The sequence below is a fragment of the Camponotus floridanus genome, unplaced genomic scaffold (assembly GCF_003227725.1).
Source record: "Camponotus floridanus strain SB8 unplaced genomic scaffold, Cflo_v7.5 scaffold44, whole genome shotgun sequence".
NCBI classification, from domain to species: domain Eukaryota; kingdom Metazoa; phylum Arthropoda; class Insecta; order Hymenoptera; family Formicidae; genus Camponotus; species Camponotus floridanus.
The window spans coordinates 545,266-562,473 of NW_020229592.1; the positions used below are offsets into that span (position 1 = coordinate 545,266).

The window sequence follows — 17,208 nt, forward strand, 5'->3', positions numbered from 1 at the left end:
ATTTAATTCAATAATCTGGATTGAATTTATGCAATAATCGTGTTGGAATTCAAAATATTACACAGACTTTTGAGATTAGATGGAAAAAATTTTAAACGACTTGGTGCTGGTGAGTTTAGTATTATTAACTAGAAAATTTGGTAAATTGAACAGGAAGAAATTAATCAGATTCATCTGGTAATTCCTACAAGAATTCTGGTTCGTCCATTTTCCAACAGACATACTGGTTGAATCTACCAGAATTCTAATTAATGCAACCAGATTTTTGTCTCAGTGTATATATGTGTAAAATATAATTTATTAAAATTAAAATTACCGTATGTGTTCTTCGCATGTCATTAATAATAAAAAAATAAATATTAACTTATGAATATTAACCAGGAAATTTGGTAAATTTAACAGGAAGAAATTAATCAGATTCATCTGGTAATTTCTACAAGAATTCTAGCTCGTCCATTTTTCAACAGACATACTGGTTAAATCTACCAGAATTCTAATTAATGCAATCAGATTTTTTTCTCAGTGTAGAGACATGGAAGTTGTGTTTTTAGTATCTGCGTTTAGTTGCAGCAAAAAGGGAGAAATCAGTAAATAATGTAGATAATAAAGGAATAATAAAGCAATCAGGACATTGAATACATTTGAATAATAAACGCATTCAACCGCTGAGTACGTTTGGAAAAGAGAGCATCCTAAGAAATATGCAAATAGCCCTTAACACATAACATTTCATATTTTCTCATAGCATTAGATGTACTGAAAATTTCATATTCTCGGCCTATATGAGAAAAAGAAAATTCAGAATACGCGGGAGATGGACTGTTAACGAGGGGAACACTTAAAAGGCTTCGAATACTCTTGGCGCAGAAAAAAAAGGAAGAAAGAAATTAAATTTTAAATATAAAGCTTGCTTCTGTGGACCGAGTCGCTGGTGGTCGTCTCCTTTGACGAGGATGAAAAAGCCTCGGACGCGCCGCGTGTACCGGTCCTTCCCTCTGCATTCTGCATGCAAAACACTTTTTAATTAATCTGCAAAATATGCAGTTTAGAGCGACTGCCGGCGTAGGACTCCAGCGCGTCTAATGGTAATGGAATTCCAATTAGAGTTTGCATTCTTTATGGTCGAACGCGGAAACGAACGAACATTGGCCGATAGCGACGAGCATCAAAGCGTACAACGAGCGGCTGTTACGCCCACATTTAATTAGCTCCTTGCTACGATATCGAACGGGTTGCACTTTCGGCGCGATAGTGACCGACACCGCAACCGGCTATGTTTATCGCGTTAATTACCGAAGTGATAAAGCGACAAAACGCCCGGCGAAAATACTCTTACTACATTTTGCCAATGTTACTATAAATATAGATATAATATTATATAATGCTTCTCTACAACAGACGCGTGTCGTTTTTCCTTTTGAAACGTACATCTAGTTTTAAATAAAAATGAACATTTTATTTCCGTTTATTCCAATTTTTACCACATTCAGTATTTCGGTATTTGTAATTAAAATGTCAAAACTTAATGTGAAATGTAAAATAAGTTTTTGTTACATAGGGTATTTATAATTTTGTTGTTTATACTATGTGTTTATAGTCTGGATGATGTTAATTAAAATATCATATATGTACTTAATATAGCAATGCTCACGACATTTTTGCAAGAGAAAAAAGAACAAAAATCCGCGTTCTCTTTACATTTTATCGCTTTTGTGGAACAGAAAAAAATTTTAATTTTATATTTAATGGCGCGGTCTGGTCCGGTCCGTACGCAAAGATCCCGCGGAGCGTGATTCCATTCTACGAAAGCGTAATTACGACAGAGACGCGTATGATGTGTTCCAGCATCGACAAATATTTGCTCAGTACATACTGCACAGGGGTGCGAAAGTCTCATCGTCTCGATCATTGCCGTGGCATCAAAATTTCAGAATCGGGCCGATGATTCGCTGCCAATATCAATAGTCGGCAGTTCGATTAATTTTCGATTAATTTAAGCATATGAATTATGTCGAATTTGCAATGGGAGAGAGTGGCCGCTGTGTTTGTCGGTTCGGCGGCTTTCCAATTAGCACTTTACTGGAACAACACACTGCGTATATCGTACATGTTTTAAATATTTTAATTAAATTTGTTGCCAAGATATTTGATGTTAAATGAAAAATAAAATACAATCATAAACAGAGGATTTCTCTCTCATCGGGAGAACCTGCTCCTTCTTTCCCACACATTCTCTCTACGTATGTACAATATTTATATATTATTTTCCGATTAAGCAATTAAATTGAAAAACATATCTTTTATGATTAAAATAAATATTAATCTCATCGGCATAAATTAAACATTAAACGAACAGATTGCAGCAGCGATATGAACCAAAAGTACAATAGAGTTTAATGAGATGAAGGGATTTGTTACATCACAGTAGCAATGTGAATAATCGATCGCGCTTAACCGGTCATCGAAATCTCCCTTGGCGCAACGCAGTAGGACTGGCCGATTGTGGAATTAAAGAATTAATCAAATAATTGGCTTTATATATTCGATGACGTATTGAAAGTCATAACTAGTAGGAGTGGGACTCGTTTCTGATAAAGGAACGATCGAGGCCAGTTTATTTCGTTTCGGTATTTGTTCGACATTTCGTTTCGCAATAACATCGGGGCCTCTTTGTCAAACGACGAAATTGCCTTGTCGTGAATGCCTTGTCGTAATTACGCATCGCGCACCGATGCACTTAACAACCCTTGTCACATTTCGCGAGCGTAATCGTTCATTTAATTCGATCTCGGAGTGACACGCGCATTGTCGAAAAACGCACCTGCCTGCATTTTTATCGATAGGAATATCGATAGGAAACTGAACATTACAGACCGAAACCAATATGCCGGTGCTAACCATAAATGCCCGTCCCATTTAACAGCATCAAAGTTTCAACTACCAGTTCCATGAAAAACGTTCCATAAAGCTGTTTTTCACATCTAAAAGCACAATATTCTCTGTCAACAAATATTACTTTAAAGTTCAACTATTGTCCTAAAATTCACTCGTTTGTTCTAAACAAATATCTAAAATCCTTTAAAATATATCAGTTTTCAGTCCCTGAAGATAAAACCAGTGGAATTTTATTAAAAAAAAAAAAAAGAAATTAGAACGTTTTCACGGAGATATTTTATCTATCTAAATTATTTTTACATATTATCACATTACATATCTAATGCAATAATTATTTGGATGAAACGATATAAAATAATCTTACGCTGTGGCAGAAAATAAAGACTACAATTAATTTAGAGCCTACATAATTCTATTATATTTCCATACATTTCGTTCATCTCTCGTTTGTAACCGATATAACTTTCATTGTTTAATCGATATTGAATAACACGAATAAAATCTTATTACCATGGTACGAAATAGATTCATATACCACATTACACATCGTTGCTGTGACCATTAATGTCTCCCATGTGAATTTCATGTAAAAATATACCCAAAGTATATATATATGTCGCAGCAATTATATGGAGTAATAAAAGTTTGCAGGCGCCACAGTCTGCAATGGAGTTACGATGATGCTCGCATAGATAAAATCTGCATCGTACCGCTTTATTTATCGAACCGTTTCGAAATGGACCAACATTAACGACGATAAATCGCGACGCGATATCATGATGAATCATTATTATTTTATGACATTGCGATACCGTAGATTTTGCTGTTGAGAAATCTTAATATATATTATATGTTCGCACAAATCACGTTTCTGTTGCAGTAATTACTCGTGATTAATTAATGGAATTTTTAAATTTCATTATCGGTAAAATGGATTTTCCAATTAATTTTTCAAACTCACTCCCGACATAGATAGTTGTGTAGCGCCCGTTAACATTCCGTCGTACATACATGTCAATTAAAACACAAAATTTTATGCCGCGAAGAATATATTATCAAATCGAAACATTTGACAAACGATTTTGAATACTTTGATTCCATATTTTTACGAAATAAAAAAAATTGTTTTTATTTTCAATTTCGTCTCTCGATTTTGTTTTCAACAATTACGATACAGCCGGACATTTCCGGTCCAAAGAATAAATTTTGTATTTTTTTGCAATATCCGCGCGACATTTTAACGATTGGCTTCTGGTCAGGTGATACAGTAGACGCACCAGTCATAGTAACTCGAAATAGCTAAAGTCGCGAAACGGCCGAATAGTTTCACGTTTTTTCGTTTCAGTTACGTGCCGCACAATTCCTGCGGTCTCATAAATCTCTCTCGCTCTACGTCGGCAATACGGCGCCCTGTGTAATCGTCCATTACGTACTAGACTCTCGTCGAAACGACGATGCTTCCTCCATTTGTTCTCCCTACGAAAGTGTATCGAGTGTATCACCAGGAGAGCATCCTCGTTTCTTCGTTTCTGAGTCCATTCGGTTAAAAGATAGAAAATGAACGAGGATAAAAAGCGGCGGGCGCGTATGTCGCATCCTTCTTTCTTTTCATGGAAAATAGGGAAGAGGCGCACATTGTAAATCTGCGAGAGTGTACATGGTAAATCTGTGACAGTACTTCGTCTCGATTAGAATCTTCTTCATGTTACTGCGTTATTCGCGAATATATTAAATAAATGTGTTTTTTATTCATGAAAAAAATGCCTTTTTATCAATATTTTATCTGAAAACAATGGATTAATTTTAGACTTTTAATATTTTAAAAATTGAAGATATAGAGATGCGAAATCATTTACACTTTATCGAAATATTTTGTGCGTGATTATTTAAGTCTTTATTATGTTTTGTACATTTATTATATATATATATATATATATATATATATATATATATAATATAATATACATATATTATTATAATATATATTATTATATTATATATTATTAATATATATTATTAGACTATATATTATAATATAATACATACATTTATTAGGCAATCTGGATTTTGAAATAAATATTTCATACATTTATTAGGCAAAGAATTTTTAAATAAATATCGAATTTCAAAAGATATTATATAAATTACAAATCTCAAGTTTTACATTGAAGAAAAGATTTACATTGTGATTTTATACGTCAAATAAATCTAATTAAGAAATATTTGTTTTGTAAAAATTAATGCGGCTGAAAACAAAGACAGAAGCAGAATAAAGGGAGAATTAGTAGTTTTACTCCACTTCAAAGAGCAACTTATCTTCTCAGGGCGTTTTAGCAAACATAATATCAGCGAATATGATCTCGCGTGGGAGCAACACAAGTTGAAGGACTGTTGAAAGTTCTAAAAATTTAATCCACTGGCCCAGGTGAGCGACAGTGGAGCGAAGAATACCGGGACTACATTAATTAGATCCACAATTACGGTAATGGGAGAGTTCGTGCGTTGCAATTATCGTAACACCGCGAAGGCAGTTAATTAAGAGAAATTCAATTAAGCTCTTTCGGCCACGCGAACGAGCGAGTTAAAGCGCGAGCGGACACGCGCATTGGCAGCGAATGAGAGGCGCGAGTTCGTCGGGCACGAAGCTGATTTTTCCGCGAGAAAATTCATTTCTCTCCCTTTTTTCCATAACCTCTATCGTCCTGCGGAATCGTTAATTCCGCGCCGATTCGATTGGCGTGTAGCTTGTCCAACGCGAATTTTTTTTCGTCATTGCAGCGAAGAAACGAAAAATGGCCGGAAAAATGCGCAGCTTCGCGATGATTTTTGCCGAATATTTTGCTGAAGCGGACGACTCGATGTCGAAGAAATCGTAAAGAAGCCGAAAGAAGTTTATTTGTTCTTCTTTCGTTCAAGAATTGAAAGAAGACGTTTTACCGATAATGATTCTTCCAGCGTGTTTAATTGAAAAAATCATGACATTATTCCAACTGGTTGATTTAAATTATATTATAACAATTGCAGTGCAAATGTAATTTTATGTAATTTAAGGTACAGTTTAAACTATTGCTATGAATGAACGAAAATGTTTTATTAAGTACAATGGCATAATTCCATTTTTCGCTGTTTCTAGATTTGAAATATGAAAAACAAAAAATAGAGAGATAGACACATAATCCAAAAACACACGCTTTTAATAGGTCGGATAGACGCTAACTAAGCAGTCATCATTATAAAGTTATATAAACACTGATTATTTTTTAAATTACTATTTTTCTAAAATATTATATTATTATATTATATTACTTACAAAATTATTATAATTATAATATTTCTAAAAGAGAGAGAGTAAAAGATAAAAATATATGATGTGCTAATTTTTTTTAATTATTACATATTTAAGGAAGAAAATGAAATTCATTTTTGTCCTATTTATAATCAAAATCTGTTTGTTTTAACTTTTTAATTTAACTTAAATGTTACATTTTATGTTTTGAAATCATTCGTTTCATTTCATGTTTTGAAATGAAGGGAAATCAAATATTTCAACGCAGTTAGAACAATTTTTTCTCTAAATAACCAAATAAACTGACGAGTTCGCGCAAACGTTTAACTAAGTTTATACAAAGCCACATGTTTATAGCAGTGTGACTGAATTTTCAGATATCTCGAGGGACATTAAAACCAACGACATATTTCTCTTGCTGAAACAATCGCTCGAAACAAACATAACAAATCGCCCATTTGTATGTATGTAATGAGGAATGTCATTCGCGACCAAACTATCGCGTAACTAATTTTACCGTTTGCGAAAACACGAGCGTCAGCTTGCATTGGCATCGAAACGTTACTTTAGGTGGCCAGGGATACTCCCACGAATAAATGTGAAACTCCGGGGATGTAAACGACTTGTTAATAGCGAGTGCGAGTCGAAGCAACCATTATTCGTAATTCCATTCATATATTCGACAACAAGAAACGATTGCCAATAAAAGATAAGCAGCTTACATATAAAACTGCTTTGTATGTACAGTCATAAATTCATAGTAAATGTGATCAACTTGTCAAAGTATTGCCATTCGATCCAATATTCAAGGAAAAATCTTTCGATTTATTAAATCCCGTTCTTAACAAGATACTGAGCAACCTGAGTTTGTAAGTTTTACGTTATCGCGTTTGAATTATATAGAATTTCTTCCAAATAGTTCTAATTTACTCTCATTAGTGTCCATTTTTTCCCCAGTTTCTTAGTGTTTTCGAAAGTTTTGATGTACACTTGGGAGCTCGTTCCCCGAGAAATTCTCGCGAATTAACTTTCCAGCAGAAAATATTAAACACACCGCGTCAAATCTTCAACATCCACAAAGAGGGTAAACATTCAACAGTGTTTTACGAAAGCTAAAAAAGAAAACCTATTTTCCTCACAATTTTATCGCCGGAGTTTTCAAATTTGTTGAATTTTCCTATAAATTCTTCGCTCGATGTGTTTACCTTTTTTTTTTTTTTTTTTAAATCAAGATATATAGATTTTTATTACATTCCTACAAACGAACTTAACGTCAACGGATTAATTAATTTCCCGCATCAAATGAAAATCGTTTTACACTGACAAGGAAGTGTAAACGTTGCCTCGTTGGACATATCTGTCTGGAGCAATGGTGATACTCGTGACAGACACAAACGTCTTGTTAACGTCAGGCATGACACGAAACGCGGCGATATGCAACTTGACAAAGTCAGTTTGCAGAGATACGAGTGTAAAATACGGCCTTCCATTTGGACGCTGGCACAACACAAACATTGATTCGGGGACAGCTTTAAGTCCACGTTTATTCCCAAGCTTCTCTCAAGCGTTAAACTTTGTATTAATTTTATTACGACTTTGGAATATAAAATTTAATTAAGCATGCAATTAACTGACTTAACGGTGCAACTAAAACTGCACAATATTATGCTTATGCAAAATGCGCGAATAAATTTCATCTAATCAACCGTTATGTTTTAAATGAATCCTGTTTTCCTCGATTCTTAGAAACACATGTTCTTCATTTGCGAGTTCATGATAATGTGAATATAATCATTGGGAGGAAAGACGGGCATGAGACTTAAATGACTCTTTAATATAAAAGCGTGACGCGAAATAAATAGCGGTGCGATAGATGGGCGTCATTTCTAAAGAAGAAGAAGAAGAGATTCTTGGCGAACTTTGCTAGATGATCTGTTCAATGAACTGGTAAAATAAAATAGTAGATGGTAGAATATTAATTTTTCTAATGCGCTTTTGAACTTTTCAAGTCAAGCTCCGCTTTTATCTTTCTCACATGCACTCTTCTTTTTTCTCTCGATGTCATTACATTGTACATACGAGTGTGTGTGTGTGTGTGTGTGTGTGTGACACAGTATTGCACTATTTAATTCTCGCAATATTAAACGCACTTTAATGCAGAAGTTTTAATTAACTCTTTTATTATTTAATTCTAAACTTCACAGAAATTAACTTTACAATATAAAATAATATTGTCGAGAGAGAAGATTGTAAGACTTGACATATAACACGTTTGAAATGCTCTCTAATATAAACGTTGCGCGTTACATTGTTTCCAAAATTGAAAGCAATTATCGTGAAAAGAAAGAAAGAAATAAAAATGTAATAAAAAAATAAAATAATAAAAAGTAATAAAAAGCAATAAATTGCATCTCTCATGATTACAGTATAATCCATTAAATATTTTTTGTATATTTTTTTAATCGTTTTTTATTTATTGCCTACAATATTTCCGTTATCACTAATATTGCACCACCAATGCAACATTCTCATATGAATGACATTGTATTGTTTGATAATAAAATGTGGCAAAATACGTGAAACTGGATCTTTAATTGTCACGTATATCGTTTTGCTTTTTTTTGTCAATTTCCGCGCAAATAGCCAATTTTGCTACATTGTATCCGACTGCGAGATGCGTTCTTAATCGTCCCAGAGCAAATATAACAGCGCGCAAAAGTTCGCTAGAGCATAAACACGTACGTTTAATGCTCTTGTGTTAAGAAATGAAATCTGATCGCAGCTAAAATCCACCTCGGAGGATATCTCAATTGCATTCGTAACGAATGCATCTGCATTGACAAATTCCCATGTGCGATTTTGAAATAAAATACTACATATATTGTGAAAAATGACAGATTTAGCAATATTCTTTACAGAATAAATGCAAAATAAATAACCGATTACGTAAAATACAACCGATTACAGAATTAAAATTACAGTAAAATTTCACGCGTTTACTATGTCCGATCGATTAAACGAAGGCTATCCGCTGAAGCAAAAATAAAAAAACAAATCGGATATAATAAATCGCACTAAATAACGAGATCTTTATTTGAATTGAGAAATAAATTGAAACCACTGTGGAACAATATATTTTCATTTAATGTATTTCATGTATTTTCAACACGATACATGATTGGTCCAACTGTTTTTCGGCGAATTCTAGCAATTGATCAAACTTTTAATTCCGTTAATGAACTACGCACGAATGAAACGCATCGTATAGGGATACTAATCCATTAGCGCAATCCATCTCTACACGAGTAATTCACGTCGACAATACTGAAGCTATGATGCGACGCGCAAGTTAAATTCCAAGTTGGCAGTCTTAGCGCGCCGTAGGAGCGAGTCGGTTCGTCTCCGCAGCTAATTAATTCAAAGTTAATTGATGCCCATCCCGCACCTCCATCTACAGTCCGGATGCAAATATCGAATTATCGGACTGAGTAGTAGGCACGAGGCATTTTCGCGAGAATTCGTTAACGATAAATGCCATCAGTTATCGGTCGAAATAAATGTGATTTCTGACATTTTTGTACCTTGGCAATGAAATATAGGTGAGTTATATCGAAAAAATTGATCCATTATAGCCATTTCCGTGTCAAAAAATTCACATGGTAAAGCAATTTTGATAAATTATATAAAAAATTATATAAAAATTATAGAAAATAGTGAAATTGTTGTGTAAGATGGAATATAATAGGCAAAAGTGTCATATGCGTCAAGAAGAAAATAAGAGTAGATATGTTAATATTTAGATACATTTTTTCTGTGATAAAACTTTTATTATAGAGAAACATGTTGCTTCAAATTTTATTTTTATTTTGTATTGATTGTATCTTGAAAATTTCACACATGCATATACACGTATAATTTTAGGAATAAAGATTATTATTTTGTAATTTCATTATAATATCTTTTTTCTTTTATACAATTTAAAATAAAAATAAAATTATGGAATTATGCATAAGTATGTATATATATTATGTGTGTTGTGTGTGTATGTGTGTATGTGTGTATGTGTGTATGTGTGTATGTGTGTATGTAACACATATAAGTTATTTATTTATATTAAAATATATTTATATATTATTATATATTATATTTTTCTTATACATTTATCTACAAATTATGAAGCCAAACTATCCTACGGAATATAAATTATTTCGATAAATTATTTCGACACTTGTTGATCGTAGGATAAATAAATATTTGCTTTGCTAATATATTTTAATTGATTATATGAATTATCGGATGATAATCATTGAAAATGATGTCGATCACACACCTTCACTAAAAATGATCCTAATAATCATAATACACAAGAAGAAAAAAAAACTTGATGCAATATATGTTCGAATGTTTTTTTTTTCTGAATGATTTTTTTTCTTAAATGATAAACATATATATAGAAATAATATTTTTCTGAGCATTTTCTTTGTTTAACTTAATTGAAATTTAGGATATTGATAGAGCAAAATTTGAAAAATTTATTAATACACTATAGCAGACAAATAATTAAACGGAGTAAAGTTATGGTTAAAAAACTCGAGATGAACAAACAATAAAAAAAGATAAAAAATATTGAGATCACAAGAAAATGTTGAGATTCCAGAAAATTTTCCTAAGAGAAATCAACCAAGAATCAATTATTATTGCATTCAATGAGATGTTTTGCAGTTAAAAAATAACAGTAAGAGTCCAGAAGACTTCATACATTCCGAAATATTTGAGTATATACATATGTACGCACAATTAAAAATTCCTACATTTTGTACTAAAAAGGCACACAAACATGCAGTAGCATTCTTTAAAATCTACTAATAAAAGAAAAAACTACAACTTATGTTGTAAACTAGAAATTATTCAAGAATCAAGATTCTGAGAGAGAGAGAGAGAGAGAGAGAGAGAGATCTGCATGCGAGATATTAGTTTATTATAGATAATATTTTATTTGTTCGATTTTTTATTTTATGTTTTTAATCAAAACAAAAATATTGTTTAATTAAAAGTATTGTAAAAGTAAATTTTATTTACATACTTTAAAATTAAAATTTAATTTTATTCTTCAAATAAAATAATTGGATTTAATGTATGCAATAATAATTCACTTATTGAAATTAACTTGATATACAAGGAATAATATATTCGACATACATTTATTTTATACTACACATTTAAATATTCTATAATCATGAAATGTGATTTGCGGTAGGAATCGAATATAATAAAAATCATTTTGATATTTAAGAAAATAATTAATTTTTCAAAATTAAATTCGAATGTATTGCATCGATTTTTTTTATTTTTATATTTTTATTTTTTATTTAATAAAATTTATTTAATAATCAATTGAAATTTGGAATCAAGAAATATTTGGTATAAGTTTTTTTTACTCTACTGCATTAATTTAAACTTCATGTTTTGTATATATGATGTTTTGTATATATAGCGTACTAATATTTACATTCGGTTTTTTGTTATCATATAGCGCGCTACTCGGTCATTGATCGTTGTCAATGGCACAGCGAGACTCGAACGAAAAGGTAATAGAATCATAATGCTCTATCTTTTGACAAACGCGATAAATTTACAATTACTGATTATTATATACAATTACTGATATTACTAATAACATGTCGATAGATATCCTAAGCATGTCGAAGTGTCGATTATTTATTGAGGTTATTTATTTTGTGCGATTTATTCATTGAATAATAGTTACATAATAGTTAGAAACAATAGAAATAATAATAATAGTTAGAAACAATAGAAAATACCAATCATAAATGATTACGATATTTAAAATAGCAATTTTTTAAATAAGTGGATTTTAATATATCTTGCATTTTTCGATAATTTTGCCGTCATTTTCTTAAATCAAAGCACAGATTAATATATAAATCATTGGATCAAAGCATTAATAGATAATAGATAGCTGTGACACGTGTATTAATGTTACAATTATTTCTTGAATTTTTTACATTTAAAACGTATTAAGCATACAATATTAAATTTCAATTATACATGTATGCATTCGAACGATCCATCGCATCTTAATTAGTTATCAACTTGATATTATATAATGTTATTAATTTATTTTTATTATTTATTTTTTAATTTTTCAATTTCTCAATTTCTCAATTTAACAAAGTTAATCATATGTTTCGCGAATACGGAATGGATTGATTATAATTGAAAAACGTCGTGAGGCATTTAATCAACAAACACAGTTATTATATGTGGTACATATTTTAATATTTATCAATATCATGTGTACTATATGCAATATAAATATATACAATTATATATCGTTGTAATTTATCAAAATACGATTCATGTGAATATCAAATAATCGTGAATAATCAAATTTAAACATATTGTCAAATATTTTGTAGTTCGCGAATTATCTTCAATAATTTTACTTGTATATCTATTTACTTACATTTAATACAAAATAATGAAATGATAAACAATAATAATAAAGATATCATACATTAGTAATGGAGGCAATAATGTTATGAGAAATGTTTGAATTTAATCTTATAATTTGCTAGTGTCAAGTAGTTATTTTGTCCTGATAATATAATAAAATGTATGTCATATATTAATGTTCGGATGTGTGAAATATCGCGTGATCCTATTTTTTCGATTAGTATGTGATCGTAATTAATTGTATTTTCGCGAGAGAGAAAGCAAAGTGTGAACAAAAAGAGAAGATGAAGCCTAGGGAGGGATCAGGCGATGGGAACCATGGATAACCACAATTTATAATTTACTTTATTTATTATTTGTGACATTAATTGCTAGTTTATTTTCGCGGCCGATATTTATTACATATTAATGTGTAATATATATGTAAAATAATTTAAATTTTATATTAAAATATTATATTTAAAACATTTAGTAAGGTATTTTCAATAACGAATATGAATAATATTTGTGCATAGATAAAAAGATATAAGAAATATTTTTTTAAATTTATAACTATTTAGAATAATTAAATTAGAAATAAATTTTTATTTACAACGTATTTTACAAAAGGAAATTTTGCTTTTTGAATTTTATATCTATTTAAAAAGAATATATAAATAAAAAAATTTAATTGTACGCAATAATTATTTCTTAAAATATTAATTATTTTGGACAACACTTTATAATTTAAATTTATTATTTGCATGTTGCAGATCAACGTTGTGTACGACTCCGCTGTTGCACATTGTATTGGTGAGTCCTGAATTATTTTTTATTTTATATGTCAAATTTTTTCTCGCAGCTTTTTATAGTTTTACATGTATATGTTACTTCTGCAGTTCTACTTAATATATTAACAAATTTTTAATTTGTAACGAACACTCCAAATTTCAAAGAGATTTGCTTAGTCACATTTGTATATGCGTGTGTTGATTTAAAAAAATTATTTATGTCAATGTGAAAAATTCATGATTCGCAACTACTTAAATATTTTACGAGGTTTTACTGCCACGCTTTCGTGTTTCATCAAAAGTGGAAACAAATGAAAAAAAACTCTTCTTTCTGACGAATGTGCAAAACTTTAGGCATTTGATTAAAAATAATCTCGAATAGTAAATCGAATAAAAATCGAATAAAAAGAAAAAAATTTTATCAAAGTGGTCTACGTCCAAAGCAAATACGCAGATAAAGGATGAAACTGGACGGCATTTTTAGGCTCATAGTCGGAGAAAATGGGATGACGAAACAATCGTTGTTTGAGAGGTCCAATTTGCGTTTAATAATTGCATTTGATTAATATTCATTGGAATGCAAAGCGGTGAGTCCAGCTACCGGATCCGCTCGCACACTCGCGCGAAAGAAAATGGGAAGCGGCGAGCTGACATTTTCACGAACTTTCGGCATTGTCCTGTCGTTACCACGACTCGCCACGGACGGGGATAATAAATCGAAGGCAATAGCATCGAGTTCTCCCTGCGCGCTCTATACGCACAGATGATAATGGCTTCAGATTCGCCCACACGAGATGCGACTTATTTATGCGAGAGGCTTCGAGTACACGTCGATCCACGTTATTCCGCACTTCTTCTCCGGCTTCTCTAAAGCTCTTGTCGTCACTCCCTCCGAGCGAAGAAAAAAATATAGGACGATACAAGAGAGAGAGCGCGTTTCATCCTATGTAATACCACAGAGCGCGTTTCATGAGATTTGCATCAAATTCCGAAAGAAGTATATCCTACGATGAATTCAGCCACGATTTTTCCTCGACGAAAAATTACCTCGATGCGCTATCTTGCTTCGCAACTTTTGAATTTTCAACATTACGTATTCCGGCAACTAAGCCTCAGATTAAGACTCTGTTAAAGTAAACTTTGATAGAAGTTTATCGAGGAGCAAGGTTTTGTTATCTTGTTTATACCCCTGAGGCTTATTTCGCTCCAAGTTTTTAAAATTTACCGTTAATAGCTTGATAATCACGTTCCAAACACAAAGCACGTTTATTAACAAACAGTTTATGGGAAAGCTTTTTAAAGATTTGATAGGGGTTGTTTGAGAGGAAACATTCAAACATAAATGATTGCGTAATAATGTGCTTAATTTTAAGAAACTGTAATAACAAAGATTTAAAAGAGTAAAAAAGGGAAAAGATACTTGAAAGATATTTGAATAAAGTTCGAGCTTTTAGAAAATATCCCCTGAAGCAGAATCTCATTTTTGAGAGTACGTGTGGCGTCAACATATAAGGGGGAATTCCAAATATGCCTCTGGAAAGCGAAGGTTATTTTCGGGATTGCAATTCTACGAAACAAAAGGAATTTACAATGAGCAAGATCCGTCCGGCGCCAAAGCTTGAATTGTGAATCGAAAACTTTCATCCCTCCTACGCCTCTAACATCTCACTCGCTTCTAAGACTAACTTTATTCGCGCATTCTTCTTGTCGATTCCCCTAGTTAATAGAAACACTGCGAAGTAATCAGACTCGACAGAAGATATAAATATAAAGATTGTATCGTAATTTTAAGGAATAAAAATTGATTACTTCTATCTTTCTTAGCCAGTAAAAAAATGATACAGAAAATTTCGCAAACGTGATGGAATATTGTACAAACGAAGTCAATCTAGCACTTTTTTAAAACGAGCATTTTATATAATTTTATATTTTATACTTTATGAGTCAATTGACTTGAAAATTAATAATACATAACAGATCTCATATGTCACATTTCCAAGTAAATAAAAAAGTTGCAGAAATATAAAAAGATTCTGATGTTTAAAATTAAAATGTATATTCTCAGCCTGAAGCTTCAGCGTCGAACGAATATTATTTATTGTAAATATATAATAAAATATATCAGACATAATGATTTTTATAGTATATGAATTAGAAAAGAATTTTTAGCTTTTAAAACTTTGCTGTATTAATTGCCATCTTCAGAAAATGAATACATATTGTAGTTTTTATTTGATTTAAAAGTCAGTAGAAAGACCACATAATAAGTCAGGCACAATGCACGCGCCTAAATACAAATAGATAAATGAGCGAAAGCTGGAGGTGTTGCCAGATTTTTAAAAAAATATTACGTATATTTTTTCTTTCTAACAATATTACATATATATTTGTTCTTTCTAAGAAGAAAGAATTCTGCTAAATAATGAAGAAAACAAGCTAGAAATGAAACTTCTCGGATGTGATAGAATAGAATATCGCGCTGTAATTTAACAAGGAGAACAAGCACCATCACACTTTCGTTGAAAAAACTCAAATTTCCCGTGCTCTTCTGTTTTCTAATCAGTAAAAACATCATTGTAATTCACCGCAATTCCCTAAAACGCAAATAGAACATCCCGCGAACATGAACAAACACACTCACACTTTTCAACAATAAGTCGCTCTACCTTTTTCGCCGATCTCGATCCACGATCCGGAGACTGTCACTACTCCTTTTCCCTCTCCCCTTCTCTTCTTCCTCCCTTTCCAAAAAGAAGAAACTTCAAAGAAATCGTTCTTCACCTTTCCCTTCAATGTCGTTCCCAAAACTCAACTGTCCGACATGAAAACGTCTCGTTATCCTTCCACTGACGAATTCCGAGGGGGCGGAATGTCACGGCTCGGGTATCCGGGAGTTAAAGACGCGCGAAAGAGCAGCCGCGTGGCCCCCGGTCCGCGGGGGCGGGTGCAACTCGACGTCGTCGGGTAAACGAGTGACACGAAACGACGTGCGTCGCGACGCCACCGGCACTGGCGGTTGCGTACGTACTTGGCCGTGCGACGGCGGAGGGCGAACTGGACCGAGCGCCGGAGACTGCCTTTGGCCGCTGCGCTGCGTGTTCGGTCTGGTGGCGGCCGCTTTCGCCGGCGACGAGGACGGCCACCGCGACGACGACGACGCCGACGCCGACGCCGCTCGCAGCAACCATGGCGCGACGCCGAAGCCGCCGGAGCGCCCTCATCTCTCCCGCACCCCTTGCGACCTCGGCTCCTGCCGAGTCGTTTCATCTCGCTTCAATCCCCTTCCTCGCCCCCCGCCCCCCCCCGTCCCCTCGTCCTTCCCGACCACCCTGCAGAGCTACCCCCCACTATTCTATCGATCCTACGGGAGAGGCCCTCTGGTGCGTTCCATTTGCCTGGTTCGAGCGGAGACTGCAAATCGCGCTCGCGTAGATCGCCTGGACTGTCCGGATAGCTGAGAAGGGTCGCTAGGGGAAGAGAGAAGACAGTCGTCGGCGGGTTTAACTCCTTTACCGAGCTTCGTTCTTCGAGGCGCGAGGAACTGGACTGTTAATGGATCGGCGTCTCTCGTGTTTATCGGCGAGAATCAACTTGCAAGGGGCTTATGTGGCGAGCAAATACGTTGGAAGTGAATTAAGCATCGATATTGCGAACGTTATCCTTGATAACCTAATGGAATATACAGGAGATACAGCAAATTTCAGTCGAAATTACAATCCTGATTAATAGGATGAAATGTAACGTCTGATGCAACATGGTGGTTTAAAGTCCTGCAACGCA

The 17,208-nt window shown here is 33.1% G+C and overlaps 1 protein-coding gene across 5 annotated transcripts in view; it reads right to left on the bottom strand.

Moving 5' to 3' along the window:
* The window catches only part of LOC105248646 (glutamate receptor ionotropic, kainate 2), a 252,433-nt gene extending 235,867 nt beyond the window's left edge, over positions 1 to 16,566 (bottom strand). For all 5 annotated transcript variants that reach the window (XM_025411848.1, XM_025411845.1, XM_025411846.1 and 2 more), the window contains exon 1: positions 16,095 to 16,566. The gene's annotated coding sequence lies outside the window, so the exon portion shown is untranslated. The remainder of the gene's footprint in view (positions 1 to 16,094) is intronic.
* Between the last annotated feature and the right edge of the window lie 642 nt (positions 16,567 to 17,208).